The following is a 24,393-nucleotide window of genomic DNA, read 5'->3' as shown; positions in this document are numbered from 1 at the left end:
GGGATGGGGAGATATAAGTCAGTGCAAAGGCCCTGGGTTCAATTTTTAGTACTCCCCCCAAAAAGAATCAGGACTCATAGTGTTGATTATTTTTAGAATTTTTTGATATCTCTCTCTCTCTCTCTCTCTCTCTCTCTCTCTCTCTCTCTCTCCTCTCTCTCTTTCTCTCTCTCTGTTTTATTTTTGTGTTTGCTTTGTTTTGTTTTATTCTCACTATGTAGCCCAGGCTGGCCTTGAACTTGCAGGGGCTGGTGGAAAGTCTGATTAGCAAGGACGATCAATGGAAGAGGCAGGGAACTTCACAAGTGTGCAGGGAAAGAGACAAACTGACCTCAGAACTCCATTCCACTTCCTTACAGACTTCAGAGTATTGGAATTTCTCTATGGAACAGGAAGGATCAGAACAGGATATGTCTTTCTAGCGTGAAATTTTTCTACTGTGGTGTGTCATAAACTTTGGTATCTCTCGCAATCATCTGCTGTGTTTTCTAGGCCCTGCTTCCAGGGTTTCGGATCCATTAGGTCTGGGTTAGGGCTGAAGAATGTGTATCGTGTATCTCTAGCAGGGTCCCAAGAGATGCTCTAGTGATGCCTGTCCAGGAAGACCCTTGAAGAGCCAATCTCCTCCTGTACATTTCCTTCCCAAATTCTTCTATTCAATGTTGGAGAGCAAGAGAGGATGATTTGAACAGAAGAACAGGAAAACTGGTTCTGAGATATAAATGTCCCATCTCATAATAAGACTAACGAGCGCTCTACAAGAAGCCAGCAAGACTGAGCTGTCGTCCTGGGCTCTGACACTAGGGAGGTATGATTTGATGGCCTTGAGACCGAGGGCTTGGGCAAATCAGTTCTCTCTTTGGCTCTCTTTGGCCCTCAGTTGTGCTGAGGGGCTATGTGGGTAGGAGGAGCAACTTCAGAACACTACCAGTCTTAACCTTCAGACTCTGTTCTTACCTAGCCAGAGTCTTGATTTCTCTAGGTACCATTCATGCCTCCAGGAAACAGTTAATATTTAACATGAGCTGTAAGATTCTGAGAAATTTGCCAAGGTTTTAGCTCAGCAGTATAAGTGGCTGCCTTGCAAACACATGGTCATGAGTTCGATCCCTGATACCAAAAAAAGATTCTGAGAAATTTGGGTGTGCATGAGAAGTCCTCTTATATGATGATTCCAAATCCTCATGGGGAGCTAGTGAAAACTCCTGACTATGGAATCTAAAATTATGGCTCCAAGAGGCTTGATAGTACAGTTTAGTGGTAGAGCAAGAGCTTAGCATGCACAGGGCCTGTGTTCACCCCAACAGTACACACACACACACACACACACACACACACACACACAAGGTCGCTGGGCTGGAAGTGTAGCTCAGTGGTAGAGTGCTTGCCTAGGAAGCATGAGTCTCTGGGTTTGATTCCCACCACCAGTAAGGAAAAAATTACCTTTAAATAAGACAATTGTGGGTTAAAAATCAATTAAGTACCTGTACTATCTTGATTAAAAGAAACAATGGACAGAGTCTTGTACAGACATGAAGCAACTCCTTGGACCTAGGAGTACAGTGAGGTAAACTAAGCCTTCTTACGGGAGTAATCAAGCTGAAGTGAAGGTCACCAATAGAATGACATTTTACCGTGCCCTTTTATGGCCTGTTGCAAATCTTTCCTTCCTTCACTTGCTTTTTTATGAAAATAGAAAAGATTAACTTCTCAAGCTTGTGAAATATAATTCAGAGAATTACGGAGGGCCCAATGCAAATCTATAATGTGAAAGAACATTAGTTTAAAAAACACACATTACTTTCACTTAATCAATAAGTGGTCTCTTGCATCACACTTTTCTCGCTTCACTCCCCAGCACATAGATTTCTGGGGGTAGAAAGCAGTTCACTGGTTTTAGAGTAAATGTGCCTCTTACAATTTCTGATTCAAACACCAAGGTGAAATGTATTTTATGGCATGAATTCACTGTGAAATGAATTTCCCAGGAGTACATCCTTCAGGGAACAAGGGTCCAAAGCACTAGGCCAGAGCTTAAAACTTTGAAACAAAGAGAGAAGCTGAAGGCTGCCAAAACTTTGGTGTAGAGTAGGGAGAGGTGTGTGGCCAAGGTAGACAAGCAGGTGATGTGCTAAGTATCAGGGCTGTCTTCTAGATCAGCCACTCAGATCTGTGTCACTCCCACTTTGGTGGTGTCATAACTAAACACAGTCATGAAAGGAAGAGCTTGGCACCTGACGCAGCCATCACCTGACTGCAGAAACTGCCACAGTGTGGTCCCTGTACCACCAGTAACAGCATCACCTGGGGACCTGTTAGAAATGCAAATTTTTGGGCCACTAAGACGGACTGAATCAGAGGCTCTGGGTGAGGGATCCTGCAACATGTATTACAGCAAGCCTTCCATGTGATTCTGGTTGGTTCAGCAGTTTGAGAGCCATTCAGCTGTTACAGTCCTAAGATAACCTGGATGACTTCAGCATTCACCTGAGTGACTCAGATCTTAGAGCCTGATGCTGCCTGACCTCCTCAGTCCTAACGACCCCACTGCCCACTCCACAGCCGCCCCTGGGACATCATCAAATACAATTTCCTTCCTATCTAAAGGCTGAGATTTCTCTCTGTCTGTCTGTCTGTCTGCCTGTCTGTCTGTCTGTCTGCCTGTCTCTCTCTCTCTCTCTCTCTCTCTCTCTCTCTCTTTCTCTCTCTCTTTGGTACCAGGGATCAAACTCACACAACCTTGCACATGCCTTTGAGCTAAATCCCCAGCCCAAGGCTGAGATATCTTAACTACTAACCACAATCTCCTGGTTTATATATTGTCTATACTTCCCTTGAAGGATGACAGACTCTCTGATGGCTTCAACGTAGCTGGGATGAGGGAACCCTATATCTTATTTTCTAAGCTTCACCTCTTTGTGAGTGCCCACCTGGCTGTCCCCCTGGCAGCTCACAGTAGCTCTGGCAATGATCAATTCTGTTTTCTCTTTCTTTAGCTGCAGAGATCCCCGATGTTGCCTGGGAGTCATCCTTTGCCTTTTTGTCTGCTTCATCCGTTACAACCAGGTAATCACCCAAACAACACCTATTGTACCTTTCAAAGGGCATATGTAAAATATTCATTTACTCCTCAGCAGATATGGAAGCTTTGCAAAGCTCCTTCCCAACTAGAGATTCTGTGGGTGATTTCTCAAATCATCTCCTTCTGTTGCTAAATTCCTGTTAGCTGTGCCCCCCACTCCCCTCTCCTCCCCCTTCCTCTCCCTCTCCTTTGGTGTCATTAACTAAACACATTCATGGAAGGCCAATTGCTCTCAACACTGACTTTGTTTTAGAGTCACCTAGAAGCTTCCCAACCTGTAAGGCTTTGATCCCCCACCCAAATAATTTCATCATAATTTAATTTTGAGGGCCTCAAGTTTTAAATCTTATGATAGAGTTTATCCTCCAGGAGCCTCTAGAAGAATTTTGAAAAATATGATCTTCCTCATAAATTTTAATTTAACACCCACATTGTTACCAGAAGATAAAAACAGCAGGCTGGAATAACATCTTCGTTTCATCAACAATATATTGTCAGTTGAATAGTTGCTTACCAAACCACTTTTGCTTTACTGTCATGGGATGCTCCCTTAAGAGCTTTTGCATACAACACTCATCCCTTTCAGTGGTGCCTAGACATTCCTACCCCCATGTAATACCCTAATAGTAACACAGTCAGTGAGGGTTACTTTCAAAATGCGAGAAGGCTCTTGTGAAGGAGAAATCAGATATGTACTTGAGTAGATTAATTTTAAGTATAATTATCCACATAAAAGGGAAAAATGGTTTCTTAAAATTATTCATGCTAGTGTATGCCAGGAAAGTCTTCATGAACTCTCAGAATTATGTGTTCTCCTGCTTGAAGGCTACAGCTTACAGAATTGTTGCAGTCTTCTCATTGGTCTTTCTGCTTCAAAAAGACATATATATAAAATATATATATAATATATATATAATGAAGAATACAGCTGGACATGGTGAAACATGCCTGTAATCCCACCAGTTGGGAGGCTGAAGCAAGAGGATTGTGTGAGTTAAAGGCCAGCCTGAATTGCATAGGAACACCTTGTCTCAAAAAAGAGGAAGAAGAAGAATATAAAAGAATATAGATAATTAAGTATATATTTTTTTCAAACATAAATTAAATAAAAAAGACAAGGCTTCAAAGCTCTCCTCTCTTTCCCCTTTCTAACTCTTACTGGTCATAAGTCTATAGTGTTTAAGTAAGAAATAAGGAAAAAGGTACTCATAATATCTTAAAGTATTTGCATGCCTATAATCCTAGCACTCAGGAGGCTGAGGCAGGAAGATCATTGTAAGTTCAAAACCAGTCTGGGCTACAGAGCATGGGCAGCCTGAACTGCATAGTGAGACCTTGCTCAAAAAGACAAAAAAAAAAAAAAAAAAAAAAAAAAAAAAATATATATATATATATATATATATGTTAAAGTATTTTTAAAAAAGGATACTGTTATGATTTACATAAGAAAAAGAAAAGCTAACTGATAACTCTGGAAAAAATTCTGGCTAGTCTATTTATACTTACAATCCTACACGTATAAAAGGATTATTATAATTCAGCATGACCAGTATAACTAAAAGTGTATTTAAATTTAATATAGTGTTTTATGTGTTTTGAATGTTACTTTGTCTACCTGCCTGTTAATGTTTTAATAATTGGCTAAAATAACCTGAAATTTCTTTTTTAAAAAAAATTTTTTTTTGCTCAACAATTTCTTCTTCATTTTTGTCCTCTTAGATTCCTAGCTCAATTAGGGCTTTCCAAACAAAGAATTGATTGTGTAGGTTTTGGAGAAATGGTCAAACTCAAAATATGACAAGATAACTGAGTGCAGCAATACACGCTTCTAAACCAGCACTCAGGAGCTGAGCAGTAGGAGCACCATGAGCTCAAGGCCAGCCTGGGCTACATAGACAGACTCTGTCTTGAAAAAAAATTTTTTTCTTGGTCTTTTTATTGTAATCCCAAATACTGTGTACAGTCATCCAAGTATTTTAATCTTTCTAGTTTTCCTCACAATCCAAAAGGTTATATTTGTAATCCCACTGAGATGTCATTGGAATCCCAGCAAGTTAATTCCAATTGACCACCACCAAGGCAACCCAGGGCGAGACTAAAGACACCAAGACATATTCCAAGTTAAGAGCAGCCAAGGGGTCCTAAATCCAATCCTTGCGAGGACACACAAACAAAGGCCTTGATCCTAGGCCTTTCCCAGCATTTATTATCTTGGGAAGAAGTGGGGTGGTTCAGGAATGAGTGACAGAGAATTACGTGAGTAACTTGAGCTGGCTGGCCAAGTGTAAGAATGGCATCTCTGTAAATTGCAGAGATAAAGATACACAGAAGTGGTAGTGGTGACCCATGATTTTCTGAAGATGTCTTTAATTAAAAAAAAAAAAAAAGATATACAGAAGGATCAATTCACACAATCTAATTAAGATAGCAACTCAATTGATATGCAAACTCTTGTGCCCTGGGGAGTCATAGCCTCTTTACTTTGAGTTGCTACCTAGCTGACATTCCTGGAGCTGATGACTCTAACATCCCACTGTGCTTCTATCCCTTAAATGCCAGTCTTCAGCTTTCCCCAAAATTCATTTCCTATCTCATACTCTTGCATGTGAAAAAAAACACTAACTTACCGTTTGTACTCATTAATCTATGCCTCTTATGATCTAATTCTTTAAGATCCCAGGACTGGTGTAAAACACGTGTACTACACAGGCACTTTGCCTGTGGCAGTGATTTAAACTGATAAAACATTTACTCCTTCATCTTTGCCCCCTAATCCTACAAGTGCACCCTAATTTATATCTAAAATATTAAGAAGTGTGTGGTTTGTTGAACAGTGCTTTAAGTAGTAATTTTTAATTCCCAAACATAGCATCCAAGGATACTTGTAAGTTAAGGACGTTTTTAATGAAAATTTTTGTAAAAAATATGCTTAAACCAGATGTGGTGGCGCATGCCGGTAATCCCAGCATTCAGGAGGCTGAGGCAAGAGGATCACCACAAATTCAAGATCAACCTAGGCTACAAAGTGAGTTCACAGCTAATCTGAACCATATCTTCTGGCCTCAAAAAAAGACAATAAAACAAAAACCAAACAAACAAAAAACCCTCAGTGTGAAACTTTGTACAATGTGAAAATATAAAGTATGTATTTTTTTCCTTTTAAAGTATCAAAATCTCAGACTCCCAGGCTGAAGTGACTCTCCAACCTCAGGCTCTGGAGCAGGTAGGATTTCAGCTGTGTGCTACAAGCCAGCCCTTTATTGCTACTTAGCGTTTTGTTTTGTCTTGTTCTTTTGTTTGACAGTGTCTTGCTAAGTTGCCCAGGCTGGCCTTGAACTTCCAGGCCTCCTGCCTCAGCCTGCCCAGTAGCTGAGATTATAGATGAACTTCTTATTGCCTGTTTAGTTTGTAATTTAATAACTATAGTGTATTACTTTCTAGTGTCACTCAGTGTTCATAAATACAGCACCAACTTTCACTGTATTCCCGCAGATAGAAAACAATTACACCATTCGATTTAACAGGGAATGTTTATGTCTTACCAAAAGTCCTAGAACTTTCTGTTGAATGGATGACTCAGTTGGGAAAGACTGTAAAAGAGAAAGAGAACTCTGTTACTACTCCCAAAAAGCACATAATCAATAAAGGCTTAATTAAGTAAGTTGATAAACATCCCAAGTGTAGACTGAAGTTCTCTTTCTAACCTCCAGAACCCGCATGAGGAGCTCTAGACCTTGGTTTTCAATGAAGTGTTTGCATGTGGTTGGGGATTCATCTGTGAGGTTCCCTTAAGTGAGGGCCCCTAGGCCTGAGGAACTACTGGACAAAACCCTTCTCTGGTTGAAAAGGCCTAATCAGTTTGCTTCAGTTTGCTCCCTGGATGAGAAGCTGCTTCTGCTTTTACCCAGAGTCTTACTGAACCCCACTCTCAACAAATGCTAATAAAATAAAATTAAAATGTTAGTTATTTATGTATATATATGTAAATTGACTATAATTTCTTTTGTACCAGGAATTGAACTCAGGAGTTTGCACTTACCAGGCAGGTACGGTTCCACTGAGCTACATCCCTTCCCCCGATTTTTTTTTTTTTTTTTTTTTTTTTGAGACAAGTTCCCACTGTGTAGTCCAGACTGGCTTGAACTTGCTTATGTAGCCCAGGCTGGCCTTGAAGTCATGGTGATCCTCCTGCCTCAGCCTCCTCAGTGCTGGGACTACAAGTGTGCACCACCATACCTGTCAAGTTGACTATGATTGAAAGGTTAAGTTTTCTATGTTTAAAGCAATAAGATTTTCTAAGATACAAAAGTAGTTTTGATTAAACTTACAAAAACTAGATTTAAAAAATAAAAGTTTTATATTTTACTAAGATAACTTCTTACATTTCCCATTATTAGGCTTTTGGTTACTTAAAAACTAGGTTTTAGGAGTTAAAGATTATTTAAATGTTGCCTTATAAAACAATAATCAGATTATGACTGAATAACTACTATTATCTTAGTTTCTAACATACTATAAATATCTGAGACTAGAGACGTATATCATCCAAAGTCAAAATATGCTAAAAAACTAAACTTTGATGCTATAATACACTATATGGCTGGGGTCAGGGCTCAGCAGCATAAACACCTGCCTGGCAAGTATGTGGTCTTGAGTTTGATCCTCCGTAGCAAAGAAAAAAAGTTTAATACTGTAAAGTGCCTAATAGGTGCTCTCTTTTATACAATATACGTCTAGACCTTAGATATCTTTTGCCTTTGATTAAATATTTTATTATTATGTAAATGAGATACACTTGTATGTGGTTTAATAAATCTAATCATGGTCATTTGTGTTTCCTAAATTTATACACACTTTACAGATGCCTTTTCATTCTTTTCAGTTCAGTGATGGTGGTAAAGTTACTCAGTTTCAAGCATCTGGGTTTCCCTTACCTGTCTGTGTTCCAGGTACTTGTGATAAAACGTGCACGCCAATCCAACATGAGACCGTCAGCCAGAGGGTGTGGATACCTTTCAATATTTAAGTTTATGTGATGGGTGTGTAACTGTGTTAGAGTTACCTGAATATTATGTAGTCCAAACACTGTTACTCTAATAGAGTTCAGACATTAATAACCAATAAAGTACATCTATAAATAAGTATGTTTCACTTGAACGGCACTCTGTTAAAAGGTAACCAATGTAGATAAAAGTTTCCTTATGTCATTTAGTGTTTTATAATTGGACAAAGGTAGCTAACTAGAAGTTATTTTACAGTAAAATAAAATTTTATTTTTTTGTCAAAAATTTAAATACATTGCAAAGATCATATCTACTTTCCTTTTTTGAGGGGATGAATACCAGAAATCAAACTCTTGACCTTGTGCTTGCCAGGCAGGGGCTGTGCCACTGAGCTATGTCCCTGACCCCTCATTACAGAGATAACCACAAACCTAATTTTTCTAATATAATAATGTCATGATTGTTGTGCTAAAATGTTTGCTCTTTTTAAAATTTATTTTTAGTGGTACTTCTTTTCTTTTTCTTCATTGATACATTTTAGATACACACAATGATAATATTCATCACAGTAAGTTTGTACCTGTATATGATTGTCTTGCTTCTTCTTTTTTTCCATTCCCCTTCTCTGTCTTCACTCTCTCTTCCATTTACAAAGGCTTTCTTTCCATTTTTTCCTTATATTCTCTTTTTTTCTTGTCCCACCTTGCTTTTTTCCCTTCCCCCACCCTGTTTCTCTTCTCAGTTAAACGTTTTCTCGCCATTTCTCAAAATCTATTATATATTTTGGTCCTTATTTATACTTTTGTTTTCTCATACCAGAGAAGCAATGTGGTGTTTAAACATGTGTGTCTGATTTATTTTACTTAAGAATATGGTCTCAAGGTATATCCATTGAGTTGGAACTGTTTCAAGATTTTCCTGCTTTTTGACAGAGTAGTACTCCATTGTATTAAAAAAAAAAAGCCCCACATCTTGTCTTCCTTGATTGATAGGTATTTAGCCAGTTTCCATGACTTAGTTATTACAAACTGTGCTGCTATAAACATGCGTGTGCATATATTACTGTGGTATTATGGTTGTAACTCTTTTGGGCAGATACTAAGAAGGGGAATAGCTTGACCAAATGGAGCTCTAGTTTTAGTTTTCTGAGGAATCTCCACCCTGATTTCCATGGTGGTTGCACCCATCTACACTCCCACCAACAATGGAGAAAGATTCACTATTTTCCACAGCCCTGCTCACAGTTGTTATTGGTTAGTTTCTTAATAATAGCCATTCTTGCCATTTGCAGACTGCAGGGGAGGAGAAGGAGAAGCCAAGCCTCCCTGTGAGCTGGTGCCACGTGTAAGCTTCCGGGAGGAGAACTAGATGCCAGCCCTTTCGTGTGCAGGCTGAGAGACGGAAGGGCCAGCCTTCCCCCACCTCTCGTAAGCCACTGGCTGATCCGGAGAAGCACAGGCTGTGATGGCAGCTATTGGGATAAAATCCAGCTTCATGATGGCAGTGGTTAGTGTTTCACTGACTTTGCAGGGCCAAAGCCGGTAGTCTGATCATCTGTTCAGAGGATAACAATATGCAACGTAGCATCTATGAGAGATCTTCTGAAGGTGGTAGCTACTGTATTGTTTTGAAGTCCTGTGTCATTCTCCTTGTTTTATTTGGTTGGACTTTATTCCGTTTTGTCTTGTTTGATTTTATTATATCTGATGGCATGAGCAGCTATTTCAAAGATAATAAAATACATTATGGTAGCCATTTTAGATTTACTCTTATCTTGTTTTGAGGGCCTTTATTGCATTTATTGTTTTGTTTTATTGGTTCTATTCTATTTTGCTGGATTTTACTATCTGATGGTATGGGCAGCTATTTTGAAGACAACAAGAGGCATTATGGTAACCATTATTGATTTCCTATTTTCTTGTTTTGAAATCCTGTGTCACATTGTTTTGTTTTGATTGGCTTTATTCTGTTTTATTTTGCTTAGTGTCAGTCTTTTTAAAATAAAAATTATATCATTATATAAGCTGGATGTGGTGGCATCGCCTGTAATCACAACATTTGGGAGGCTGACGCAGAAGGATCATTGCAAATTGGAGACCAACCTGGGCTACAAAGTGAGCTCAAGGCCAGCCTGAACTACATAGAGAAACCCTATCTCAAAAAGGCTAAATAATAAATAAACAAAATAAGAATTACAAAAAAAAAGCCAAGCTTTCTGAAGATAGAAGCTCAGTGTTTTTTTTTTCAATCACAAACTACGTACTTTATTTTTAACAATGAAATAGTAATGGCAACAAAATAACTTAGTTGTAACAAAGCTATCAAAGGAGTAAATAAAAGCAAAGCTAATTAACAAGCATTGTTTCCATTCATATTAGTTATCTCCTTTAGGTAGGAAAAACTACTACTAGTCGGCCAGGGATTTAGCTCAGCGGCATAAGCACCTGTTTGGCAAGTGCAAGGTCGTGCGTTCCATCCCTGGTACCAAAACCGCGCCCCTGCAAACCAAAACCTATTATTAGTCTATGATTCTCAACTCTGCTCAGTAAACGAATAGAGAATCACTAGGCATATCAAGGATCCACTCAGAATAATCGAGCCTCTCTCTAGAATCAGGCCCAGTGGGACACTAAAGTACAGTCAGTGTGGAGAACTACAGGTCTAAAGTAATAAGCAATGAAACCCATGCCCTCAAAATAATTTAAAACCAAAAAACCTGGTCATATACTAAATTTCTTTCATCTTATCTTGGATAGACACTAACAAAAATCTACTCTTTATCCATTTTAGATTGCCCACAGTAGAGTTTACCAAATATGAAATACTATAAGTTATTTAAACATACTTCTCACATTGATATTCTATTTTTCATTTACAAAGCTCTTATGAAACAATACTAGCTTTCAGAGAAAATCTTCCATATTTTAGGTTTGCATAGTTGTTCAAGTCTGCTTGTTGTTCAACTAAAAAGTCAATAAGATGTATTATAAAGTATTCTATTAACAACTATAGAATGATATTTAATGTACTACAAATCAACTTTTTGGTGTAGAACGGTGGAAGATTTGAGTGTTTTTCACCTGTTTCTAAAACTGCTATAATTCTTTTTTATAACACCAGTTTCTTCAAAGTTAAAACCTAAACAAAACTTTTTCTTCAAAAATGCACACATAAAATACTTAGCCCACAATTGTACTTTATCGCTGACAAAACTTTTCAGTTCTTAAAAAAGAAAAGAAAAAACCTTTTCAGTTCTTCATCAGAAACCTGGGCACCTAAAATACCAGGATACAGCTAAGATTTCAAACCAGATGGAGAGGGTTCCTTCATGGATCAATCACATGTTCTAAAAGCCGGATGCCCTTCACCACGGTGAAGTTCTCATTCTCATCTGCCTGGAAAGTGACCCGCAGGTGCTGGCTCTCACCCACTGTTCCTGCCTGTCCCCGCAGAGTCCTATCCAGGACTCTCGAGCGTGTCAGGGACCGTGTGCACACACGTGTGTGGAGGACTGGACATGTCCCTCCTCAGTGGGAGCAAGGCCACGACCCCAAGGAGCAAGGAGAAGGCGCTGGACCTAGTTCTCAGTGCTGCTTTAATGGTTTCTTTAATGACCAGAGATGTTGGCCATGTTTCATACATTAATGACTGTCTCTACTTCTTCATCTGAGAAGTGTCTATTCATTTCAGATGCCCATTTTTGGATTGGGTCTTTAAATTTGGAGGCTCTGGGGCTGCGGATTTAGCTCAGTGGCATAAGCACCTGCCTTGCAAGCAGGTGGTCGTGAATTTGATCCCCAGTACCGATAAAAAGGAAAAAAAATTAAATCTGGAGGCTCTGATTTCTTTTTAGTTCCTTATATATTCTAGATATTAATCATTTTTCTAAGGAACAGCTGGCAAAAATTTATTTCCCACCCTCTGTTGGTGGTTTCTTTTCATGTGCAAGGCTTTTTAATAAGATGAGATTCCAGCCGTTGATTCTTTATAATATTTTCCATGCAATAAGGGGCTTGTTTACAGTCTTTGCCTACATCAATAACTTCAAAAGTTCTTCCAGCAGATTTAGTGTTGTATTGTTGTATTTTAATATTTATTTTTCTTAGTTTCAGCAGCATATGAAGAAATGCTTTAATATTTAGATCTTTGATCCATTCAATTTTAGTTTAGTGCATTGGTAATAGATATGGGTCTAGCTTTAGTTTTCAGCAAGTGGAAAGCCAACTTTTCCACTACTACTTATTAAAGAAGCTGTGTTTCTTCCAGTGGAGCTGTTTGGCTCCTTTGTCAAAGACACTGTGGGTGAACATTTCTGGAGTTATTTCTGATGCACTGATCTTCACATCTGTTTTTTTGTTTGTTTTTTCCAGTATCTCCTTTGTTTGTTTTAATCACAGTAACTTTTGGGGGGGGGTACTAGGGATTGGACTCAGGACCTCACATGTGTCAGGCAGACTCTTGTGCCACTGAGCTATGTAGTATAATAGCTTTGTAGTATAATTGCAAGTCAGGGATTGTGATGCCCCTTGCCTTGCCTTTGTTGCCCAGAACTGTTTTTGCTATTGTATGTCTCTTCAGGTTCCAAATGAATTCTAGGATTTTTTTCTCTAATTCTGTGAGATATGCTATATGTATTTTGATTGGGATGCATGAACTCTGCATAACAACTTTGGGAGTATAGCCATTTCACAATCCTGGTTCGTTCTACCCAAAAACAAGGGCTATCTTTTCATTTTCTGATATCCTCTTCAGAATACTGTAGTTTTCAATGTAAAGGTCTTTTATGTCCATTATTAGATTGATTCTTAGGTATTTCATTTTTTTGGATGCTACTGCAAAAGCTTTTCTTTCACTGATTCTCTCTCAGTGAGTTTGCTGATTGTATACAGGAAGGCTGTCGAGTGTTGAGTGTTACTTTATATCCACTTAGGCTACTGAATTTATTTATTAAGTCTAGAAGTCTTCTGGCGGCGTTTTTGGGGTTATTCTATATAGAGTGTGTCATCTGTAAATAAGGATAATTTAACTTCTTCCCTGCCTATCCTTCTTCCTTTTATTTCTTTCTATTGTCTAATTGCTCTGACTAATGTTCCAGAACTATATTGAATAAGAGTGGATATTCTTGTCTTGTTCCTGATTTTAGAATGAAAGATTTCAGTTTTTGTCTATGTAGTTGCCCATGATGTTGGCTGTTGGTTTGTCATAGATGGCTTTTAAACAATCTTCTTTTTTTTTTTTTTTTTGTACCAAAGATTGAACTCACGACCTCATGTTTGGCAAGCAGGTGCTTATGCCACTGAGCTAAATCCCTGTCATAGATGGCTTTTATCAGATTGAGATAAAGACTTTATTCCAGTTTTCTATAGGGTTTTGCTTTTATCATGAATGGATGTTGGACTTTTAAAAATATTTTTTTTGCATCTATTGTGATGATTATGGGATATTTTGACCTCGGCTCTGTTAATATGGTGTATTACATTTGTTGATTTATATATGCTGAATCATCCCTGCCTTCCTGGGATGAACTCTACTTAGTCAAGATATATAATCTTGATTTGCTGCATTTTGTTTTCAGTGTCTTACTGAGAATTTTTTGCGTCGATGTTCATTAGGGAGATTGGCCTGTAGTTCTCTTTTTTAGTTGGATCCTTTTCTAGTTTTGGTATCAGGGTAATGATTGATTCCAGGAATGATATTACAAGTATGGCTTCTCTTTCAATTTCATTAAAGCGTTTGAAAAGTAGCAGCATCAGTGTTTCTCTAAATTTCTTGTAGAATTCAGCAGTGAATGCATCGGGGCCTGGGTTTCTTTGTTGGTAGACTTTTTTTTAATCACATGTTCAATTTCATTGAATGATTTTGGTTTCTTTAGTTTTTGTTTTTTTTTTTCTTTCTTTTTTTTTTTTTTTGTACCAAGCATCCAACTCACGACCTCACACTTGCCAGGCAGGTGCTTGTATCGCTGAGCAAAACCCTTGGCCCAATTTATTTAGAATTTTTATAGCTTCTTGATTCAGTTTTGGTAATTCGTATGTATCTAGGAATCTGCCCATTTCTGCTATGTTTCCCGTTTTATGAGAATAAAGGCTCTAAAACTAAATACGATCTTCTCTGTTTCTTCAGGATCTATGTGCTTTTATCCTTTTTGTTCCTAATTATATGGTCTTGAGTCTTTATTTTTTTGATAAGATTGGCTAAGAATCTGTCAATTTTATTTAGTCTTCCAAAGAACCAATGCTTCCATTCATTGATCCTTTGTATTGTTTTCTTAGTCTCCATTGCATTAAGTTCTGGCCTATCTGTATAATTTCCTCCCTTGTACTAGCTTTAGGCCTGGCTGGCTTTACTTTTTCTAGAAGTTTGAGGTTCTGCATTAGGTGTTATTTGAGATCTCTCTTTTTTATTTCATTTTAAAGAGAAAAAATGAAACAAAATTTCAAAACACAACAATTAAGGGGTAACAATGGTATATACATTGCAAGTTGCTATCTTCAAATCAGTGACTGAGTACAGGCATCTGCATTTAATCCTCCAAACAATCCTAGTACAAACTCTTTTCTTCAATGAACTCAGAGAAATCAGTAGTATAACTATCTTAACTATCTTTTATGTGTGTAATTTCTTTCAGCTTCTCACACTAGTGAGACAATACAATGTTTACACATGTGTGTCTGATTTATTTCACTAATGAGTATGGTTTGAAATTACATCCCTTTTCCTATAAAACTCTCCAGATTATACTTCTTTATGGTCGAACAGTATTTCATTGTATAAAAATTCCACATCTTTTTTATCCATGCCTCAGTTGATGGACATTCAGGTCATTGCCAAGATCTGGCTATTACAAATTGTGCTGCTATAAACATGGGTGCACATATATCAGTGTGATATGATGTTTTCAGTTCTTTTGGGGTAATACCCAGAAGGTGAATAGCTGGGTCAAAAGGGACCTCTAGTGTTAGATTTATGTGGGATCTCCACACTGATCTTCACAATGGTTGCACCAGTCTACACTCCCACCAACAGTAGAGAAGGGTTTCTTTTTTCCCACAGCTCTTCCAGCATTTGTATTGGTTAATTTCTTGGTAATAGCCATTATTTCAAGGGTGAGGTGAAATTGCAAAGTTGTTTTAATTTGCATCTCTCGAATGAACAGTGATGTTGAACATTTTTTCACATGCTTATTAACTATTTATACTTCTTCATCTGAGAAATGTGTATTCATCTCAGATACCCATTTTTGGATTGAGTCTTTAAATCTAGGAGGACTGATTTTTTTAGTTCTTTGTAAGTTCTCTATAGTAATCCTCTGTCTGAGGAAGAGCTGGCAAACATTTTCTCCTAAGTTGTGGGTTGTCTCTTCACCCTGTTGGTGGTTTCTCTTGCTGTGCAGAAGTTTTTCAATAGGGTGAGATCCCAGTTGTTGATTCTTTGTGACAGTTTCTGTGCAATCTGGGTTTTATTTATAAAAGTCTTTGCCTACACCAATGTCTTTAAGAATTTTACCTACTCTATCTTCTAGCAGATTTTATGTTTCCATTTTAATATTAAATATTTGATCCATTCTAATGTTAGATTGATACATAGTGAAAGATATGGGTCCAGTTTTAATCTTCAGCATGTGTAGAGCCAGTTTTTCCAGCACCATTTATTGAAAAGGCTATTTTTCTTCTATGAATGTATTTGGCACCTTTTTCAAAGATTAAGATGGTTTAGTGTGTCTGGAGATGTTCCTGCATCTTCTGATTTATTCCATTAATCTTTGGAGCTGTTTTTCACCAGTACCATACGTTTTTATCTCAGTAGCTTTATAGTATAATTTCAAACCAGGTATTGTGATGTCCTGTCTTGTCTTTATTGCCCAGGATTGCCTTTGCTATTCTAGGTCTCTTTTGGTTCCAGATGAACTTTAGGATTGTCTTCTCTAATTCTGTGAGATACGCTATTGGAATCTTGATTGGGATTGCATTGACTCTGTATAACAGTTTTGGAAGTGTGGTCATTTTCACTATATTGGTTCTTCTTACTCAAGAGTATATTTTCTAATACACTTTTCAATCTCCTTTTTCAGAGTACCATAGTTTTCAATGTAGAGGTCTTTTATACCCTTCATTAAATTGATTCCTAGGTATTTTACTTCTTGGGGTGCTATTGTGAAAGATATTATTTCCCTGATTTCTCTCTCAGTGAGTTTGCTATTCGTGTACAGGAAGTCCATTGAGTGCTGAGTGTTGACTTTGTATCCAGTGATACTATTGAATTTGCTTATTAAGTCTACCAGCTTTTTAGTGGAGTTTTTGGGGTCTTCTATGTAGTGTATCATGTCATCTGCAGATAACAATAGTTCAATAGTTTAACCTCTTTCTTTCCTACGTCATTTTCTTTGTCTTTTTGAGACAAGGTCTTGCTATGCAGCTCAGGCTGGCCTGGAAATCACAATGATCCTCCTGCCTCAGCCTTCTAGGTGCTGGGAGTACAAGCATGCGCCACCACACTGGGCTTTCCTTTCCTATCTTTATTTTTTTATTTCTTTCTCTTGTCTAATTGCTGTGGCTAAGGTTTTCAGGACTATATTGAATAGCAGTGGAGATAGTGAACAACCTTGTCTTGTTCCTGATTTTAGAGTGAAAACTTTCAGTTTTTATTCACTTAGTTGATTTGTCATAGATAATTTTTTTATCAGATTGAGAGAAAGACCATCTATTCAAATTTTCTGTAGTGTTTTTATCATGAGTGGATGCTGGAATTTTTCAAAAGCTTTTTCTGCATCTATTGAGATGATCATATGATTTTTAACCTTGGCTCTGTTAATATAGTATATTACATTTATTGACATATGTATCTTGAACCATCCTTGGTTCCTTGGCATGAATCTCACTTGATCATGGTGTTTAATCTTGATGATTTGCTGTATTCTGCTTGCCAGTATCTTATTGAGAATTTTTACATCTGTTCATTAGGAAGATCAGCCTGTGACTCTCTCTCTTAGTTGGGTCTTTTTCTGGTTTTGGCATCAGGGTAATGTTTGCTTCCAGGCATGACTTTGCAAGTATTGCTTCCCCTTCAATTTCATTAAAGCTTTTGAGAAGCAGTGGTGTTAGGTCTTTACTAAATTTCTTGTAGAATTCAGCAGTGAACCCATCAGGGCTTGGGCTTTTCTTCTTTTTTAAGACATTTTATTTAAAGAGAAAAAAAGCAAAACAGAAAAAGAGTAGCAATAAGGCAGAATTTTAAAAAAATAAATAGTAAGAAATCTCTTGTTGATAAATTACATATTGTAATCTTAGAAATAGTTGTTCAGGTTACAAAATTAAAGCATACAAAGTGGACATTCAAACAGTGAGACTGCAAACAGTTCTGTTCAACAACCCAACAAAAACTTAGTAATATGGTTATCTATCTTACACACTTAAACATACATGCAGTTACATCCTTTAAAGCACATTTTTTTTTGTTTGTTTTGAGACAGAGTCTCATTAAGTTACTAAATTGACCAACCTGAGTTAGCATTTGCAGTTCTCCTGCCTTAGCCTCCCAGATTGTGGGATTATAGGTGTGTTCCACTATATCAGGCTATTTTTTTATTTTTTATTTTTTTACTCATCCTATATAGAACGCTTTTGCTAAAATGTTACAAGAATTTTCAAATTATAGAACAGGTGAAGAACTGTCAATGAATGTCATAGCCTACTTAGATTATATGATTATTATTATTTTTAAAATTTTTTGTTGTCCTACTATGTAGTTCAGGCTGGACTTGAACTCACTATGCAGTCTAGGCTGGGCTTTACCTTGCAGTGACATTCCTGCCTCAGCCTCCCAAGTGCCAAGGTTACAGCCATGTGTCACCATGCCCAACTGTTAACACTTTTCTCTATTTACTGTATTATATATTTAGCCGTCCATTTATTTATCCACCTATCAATCCATTTTAGTTTTTGTCATATTTCAAAGTGAGTTGCACATTTGCTACATTTAACTCCTGAATATATAGGTGTAAATATTATGAATAAAGTAGAGTTAAAAATAGTATCTCTGGGGCTGGGGATTTAGCTCAGCGGCATAAGTGCCTGCCTTGCAAGCAGGCAGTCGTGAGTTCGATCCCTGGTACCAATAAAAAAGAAAAAGACAAAAAAAAAAAAAGTATCTCTGTTGAAAAAACAAAAACAGAAAACTGCTGGTCATGGTGGTTCATGCCTGCCGTCCTAGCGCTTGGAGTGCTGAGGCAGGAGGATTGCTAGGAGTTCAAGGCCAACCTGGGCTTTAGTGAGACCCTGACTCAAAAACAACAACAACAACAAACAACTAAAAAATCCCCCCAAACTGGAGCCTACAATTCTGTGTTATGGGCATCTATGCATACAGTCTTTTAGTTTTTTCCCCGTGAAATAATAAGATATTTAAAGAAAAAAAATACATAAGCCACCTATACTTCACTAATAAGAAATAGAAATCTGCAGTGTGGGGGATACCCCTGTTGAATTCCTGGCCACAGCAAGACAGCATTGCAGAGTGAAATCTTACCTGGTTTCTGATTCTAAATGAGACTGAGGTCACTGCCACATTTCCAAATTCAGATACGGGAGTTTGATTAGCAAAAATACGGGGAGTTAGTTAAGCACTTTGGAAATGATGTTGGAACTTAATTTCACTGCCCATTTCTCCCCTTTTCTTTTCACTTTGGGAGTGACTAAATTGCCTACAACACGCATCATGGTTGCTGGTAAAACAGGAAATGGGTTAAGTAATTTTGGTAGGAAGTTTTCAACACAATTTAAATATGTTACCTTATTCTTAAAGTACTTTTACTACTACTGTCTCCTTCCTTTACTAGCTACTAGAGAAATAATTTTATTGTATAAATTTACGGTATCAGATTTGTTCAGTTAGTTTACTTGCATAGTGTATTAATAATCTGTTGAAGTGGATTCACTGTTTTTTATGTGCAGATTAAATTTTTTTATTATTTTGAAGGTAGTTAAGTAGAACAAGACAAAATAAAGCTAATCGAGACAATGCAGTGAAACTGGTACAGAACATCACAACAGGTTACTGGTATAATAGTAATAGGTACCATAGTATATTTTGTTATCTTCACAATAGATGTTCTTTCAATCAGGTATAGCAAAATCAAACCAAATATAGAACTTATCAAAACAGAATATTGAATAGAGCAATACAATTAATCAGAACAAAACAAAACAGTGATAACAATATTTGCCTTCAAAGAAATGGTAGAAGAGGGGCTGGGGATTTAGCTCAGGGGCATAAGCACCTGCCTTGCAAGCAGGCAGTCATGAGTTCGATCCCTGGTACCAATAAAAACGAAAAAGACAAAAAAAAAAAAAGAGATGGTAGAAGGAAACCCCCCCATATGCTATATTGCCTATGGTTAACCTCCCAAGAGATGCTCAGACCTCTGGCTCCCGTGTGCTAGTGGGGCGGGTGTTTGATTTTCAGCCTGCATGCCTGTAGGCTCATGGCTGCTTACCAGGGAGGTGAGAGTGGGCTGCTTTGTTTCCCAGTGCCCTAAGTACCAAGTGCCCTAAGTACCAACGTGGAGTGGATCTTGGGGGACGCTGGCTGGTTCTCTCCCTGGGCTGGCCGCCACTTGCTTGAGCTATGGCTGCTTACCAGGGAAGCAAGTGGGTTGCTTCTGGGCTTGTCTTTGTTGGAAGGTTTTCAATTACATTTTCTATTTCACTGATTAACATTGGTTTATTTAAAATTTTTATATCTTCTTGGTTCAGCTTTGGTAATTCATATGTATCTAGGAATCTGTTTACTTCCTCTGTATTTTGCATCTTGATAGAATAAAATTTTTCAAGGTAGGTTTAGATGATCTTCTGGATTTCTGCAGGATCTGTTGTGTTTTCATCCTTTTTATTTCTAATTGCATGGAGTTGAGTCTTTTCTTTCCTTTTTTTGATAAGGCGGGCCAAGGATTTGTCAATTTTAATCTTTCAAAGAACCAACTCTTCATACTTTGTATTGTGTTGATAGTCTCCAATACATTACTTTCTGTTCTGATCTTTATAACTTCCTTCCTCATATGAGCTTTTGGTTTAGCCTGCTCTTCTCTTTTTAGATGTTTGAGGTTCAACATTAAGTTGTTTATAGGTGCTTGCTCTGTTTTCCTTATATGGGTATTTATTGCTATAAATTTCCCTTAGGACTGCTTTGATTGTGTCCCATAGGTTATATTGTCTTATATGTTGTCTTGTCATTATCATTTATCTGTAAAAACTGTGTAATTTGTTCTTTAATTTCATCTGTGACCCATTGGTTGTTCAGTAGAGTGCTATTTAATTGTTATGTGTTTATGAAGTTATTATGGTTTCTTTTTCCATGGATTTCCAGTTTCAATGCACTGTGGTCTGATAGTATACATGTGATAATTTGAATTCCTTTCCATTTATTTAAGAATATTCTAAAGGCCAGTATGTGATCTATTTTGGAGAATGTCTCATGTGCAGCTGAGAAGAATGTGTATTCTGATGTGGGATGGAACACTCTGTAGACATCTACTGTTCAGTTTCCCATGGGGTAAGAGAGAAGAGATAACAGAAGGAAGGAAAACAGGCCTTTATTGTGTGCACAAGAGGGCTGCTGAAGAGATACAGTCACCATTTAGAAGCTTCAGGAACAACTTTGTATTTGGATCTTAACGGGGGGAGCTAAAGGGGCAGGCAGAATGACATATTGACAGCTGATAGGAGGAGCCTTTGCACATGTGCAAAAAGTGGCAGGTTTGATTTGTGGGTTTGCAAAAGGATCTCAAGGAGGCGCTCGCCAGTGCCAAAGGAAGTTTGTAACTGAGGAAAAGCCTACCACTACTAAATACATTTGTTCAGAAGTTTGGTTCAGTTGTACTATTTCATTATTTACTTTTTGTCTGGTTGATTTGTGACTGTGAAGTATTGAGGACTTCCAATACAACTGTATTAGGGTTTATTTGATTTTTCATGTCCATTAGTATTTGTTTTATATAGTTGGGTACACTGGTATTTGTTGCACATATATTTATGATTCTTGTCTGTTCCTCTTGGATTGTTCTCTTTATGAGGATGTAGTGACCTTCTTTATCTCTCTTAACCAGTCTTGGCTTGAAATTCACTTTGTCTGCAAATAGAATAGCTACCCCTGGCTTTTTTCTGGGTTCTTGTTGCATGGAGTATTGTTTTCCATCCTTTGACTTTTAGTCTATGAATTTATTTTTGAATTAAATGTGTTTCTTGTATGCAGCTTATTGTTGGATCTTGCTTCCTGATCTATTCTGCCAGTCTGTGTCTTTTGATTGGTGAATTGAGACCACTAACATTGATGGCTATAACTGATATGTATTGACTTATCCTTGTCATGTTACTTTTCTGTTGTTGGCTCCCCCTCCCCTTTTTCTCCCTCTTTAATTGTTTGCCTTGCTAGAATATCCTTCAGAACATTTTGGAGTGCTGGTTTGGTGATCATAAATATCCTCAGATGTTCTTTGTCATGGAAATATCTTATTTATCCATCAGTTTTTAAAGATAATTTTGCAGGGTACATAGATCTGGGTTGAAAGTTGTTTTCCTTTAGAACTTGGAATACTTCACTCCAAACTCTTCTTGATTTGAAAGCCTGTGCTGAAAAGTTAACTGTCATTCTGATGGACTTTCCTTTATAGGTGATTTATTCCTATTCCCTAACAGCTTTTAAGATTCTATTCTTAGGGGCTGGGGATTTAGCTCAGCGGCATAAGCACCTGCCTTGCAAGCAGGCAGTCGTGAGTTCGATCCCTGGTACTGGTAAAAACGAAAAAGACAAAAAAAAAAAAAAAAAAAAAAAAAAGACTCTATTCTTGTGTTGAATTTCTAGAATCTTGACTCTGATATACCTGGCTGTAGACTTTTTTTTTTTTTTTTGGTCATGGCTAACTGAAGTTCTTTATGCCTCATTTAGCTGTATGTCAAATTCTTTTTCCCTACCAGGGAAGTTTTCCACCATGATGTCTGCAAATATTTTCTTAATGCCATTTGTGGTATCTCCTGCGTTTTCATTGACTCCAATCAATCTTTTTTTTTCAAATTGACCTTTTTAATAAAAGGTACCAATATTCAAATACTCTAATAATAATAATATAACAAAAGTGGAAAAGCAAAAGTAACCATAGTGAGATGAGGTTCTTCCAAAAAACTCTGCTTTGTCCAGCATTCTAGGAGTCTGAGCCAGAGAAACAGCTGCCATCCTGTGCACTGCTGAACCAGCCCACTAACACTTCCTTCTGTCTACCCCTCTCAGATCCAGGACTCCAGCACTGCCTCTAGCAAGGGCTGAATTTTAGCTCTGGAACTCACCAGTGCCTCAGTAAACAGACTGAATATGTTAACAAATGTTATGGATTAAGAACTGGTGGTTGGGCTGGGGATTTAGCTCAGCGGCATACGCGCCTGCCTTGCAAGCAGGCAGTCGTGAGTTCGATCCCTGGTACCGATAAAAACGAAAAAGACAAAAAAAAAAAAAAAAAAGAACTGGTGGTCAACTTAACACCAGCTGGATTACATCAGCATGGCACTGAGCGAAGATGCTCCATCTGAGGAAAGTTGCCAGCATAAATAGGTGGAGAAGAAGGAGGGTGCTAAGGCATTAAGGCATTATTGCCTTATTGTATTTTTTTCTACTTCTTTGAAAATGAATGCATTATTGTATTATTGTATTATTGTATTATTGTATTATTGCATTATTGCATTGAGGCATCGTGGGTTCTTCTATGAGTTGCTGTTTGAGCCGTTAGGTTCTCCTGGAGGAGCTCTGGTCCTCACATCGAGCATTGCTTCCTGCCTCCGGAGGGGGAGATGTGTACCACTTGGTCTCCAGGATGAACTCGTCATGCTGACTTCCTGGCATGTACCCGACTGTGCTTGTCATTGGACGAGCTCAGGGCCTCTGTGTTGCTGAGGATGGCTGTGGTGCCTTTCAGGACAGCTGTGGTCTTTGTTGTGAGTGTGACTTCTCGGCTCCAGTGTAGAACCCTTATCCCACCAGCACAGCTCCTTCACCCTGCTGGCACGGACTTTCTGGCTTCCACCACTGACCTTTGGGCCTTCCCAGCACAGATCCGTAAAGAAACTGGCGTGAGTCCTTCTTGTGGGCTCTGGACCTCCAGTTGGACTCGTGGGAGGCCTTGCCATGAGCTCTGGGTTTTCATCTGGACTCATGTGGGACATTGCTGTGGGATTTAGGCCCTTGACTAAATATTCTATGTCTTTGGTGCTGCAGATAGATTTCCTGCATTTTCTTGTGTTAACTCCTGGTGACCATTATAAAAATAATATTATAAACTCCATGTCCTGATTCTAGTTGTTCTCTGCGCAGCCCCTGACTACAACAACAAATTAAGCTGATGAGGTGGTTGGTGGCTGTAAAGGTGTAGTGCTTCCGTTACTTCTGACAGGGAAGGAGTCTCCAACTAATCTTCACTTATTCTTTGTCTCATCTACCACCTGCTGGATTGATTTCTTATGGTCCCTTGCTAGTGTTTTGTTTTTCATGACCTTGTGCTTTCCAGGCAGGTGCTTATGCCACTGAACAAAATCCCCAGCCTAGCCCTTAGTAGCTGGGGAAAGAAATCTTTCTTTTCCTGATCACTGACTGCAAGCCTGTCTCTAATATCTGAGATCCTATCCTCACAGTTGCCTAATCTACTTCAAATACTTTCAATGGCATTTTTATTGTCCTGTGTATCTGCTTGAATCTGCTCTGTGAGTTGCATTTCTTTCCTAAACTTCCATGATTTTCTTAAGCCTAATTTTTTGTCTGTATCTACTCTAATGTCCCTAAGCCTGGTCTTTATTTTGGACATCATCTCTCTAGTTATCTGAGATATTATTTCTGATTTCATTTTTTCCAGAGCCTCATTCAACTGCTTTGTCTCACATCATTGTCCCTAGCTTTGTTTTTGGTGAACTTGATATCTGGGGTTGCATTTTGTTTAACTGCCCTCTGATTTTCTTTTTTTTCTTTTTTTAAGTTAAATTCCTGGGATGATGCTTGTAAATTGCCTATGATGGATTGCTTTATTGCTAGTATTTAGGACCTTTAGGTGATGACTACTTCTCTGAAGTATCTTCTAGGCATAGCTACATTTTGAGTTTTGAGTTTGTTAGAAGATCTGACCTCTTCACTTTGGAGATAGGAAGTTGTTTAGCCTAGGCCCTGGTTCTTTGGCACTGTGCCACATCATTTTCGGTGACCCTTAGTCAATCTCAGTCATGGAATACCAAGACAAACATCTGTTTAGAATAACTATGTCAATAGCATTAAACACAGCCT

This window comes from Cavia porcellus, unplaced genomic scaffold, assembly GCF_034190915.1.
Source record: "Cavia porcellus strain 051 isolate PalLab524CR breed Dunkin Hartley unplaced genomic scaffold, mCavPor4.1 scaffold_25, whole genome shotgun sequence".
NCBI classification, from domain to species: Eukaryota; Metazoa; Chordata; class Mammalia; order Rodentia; family Caviidae; genus Cavia; species Cavia porcellus.
Note: the sequence above shows the minus strand (reverse complement) of the source record.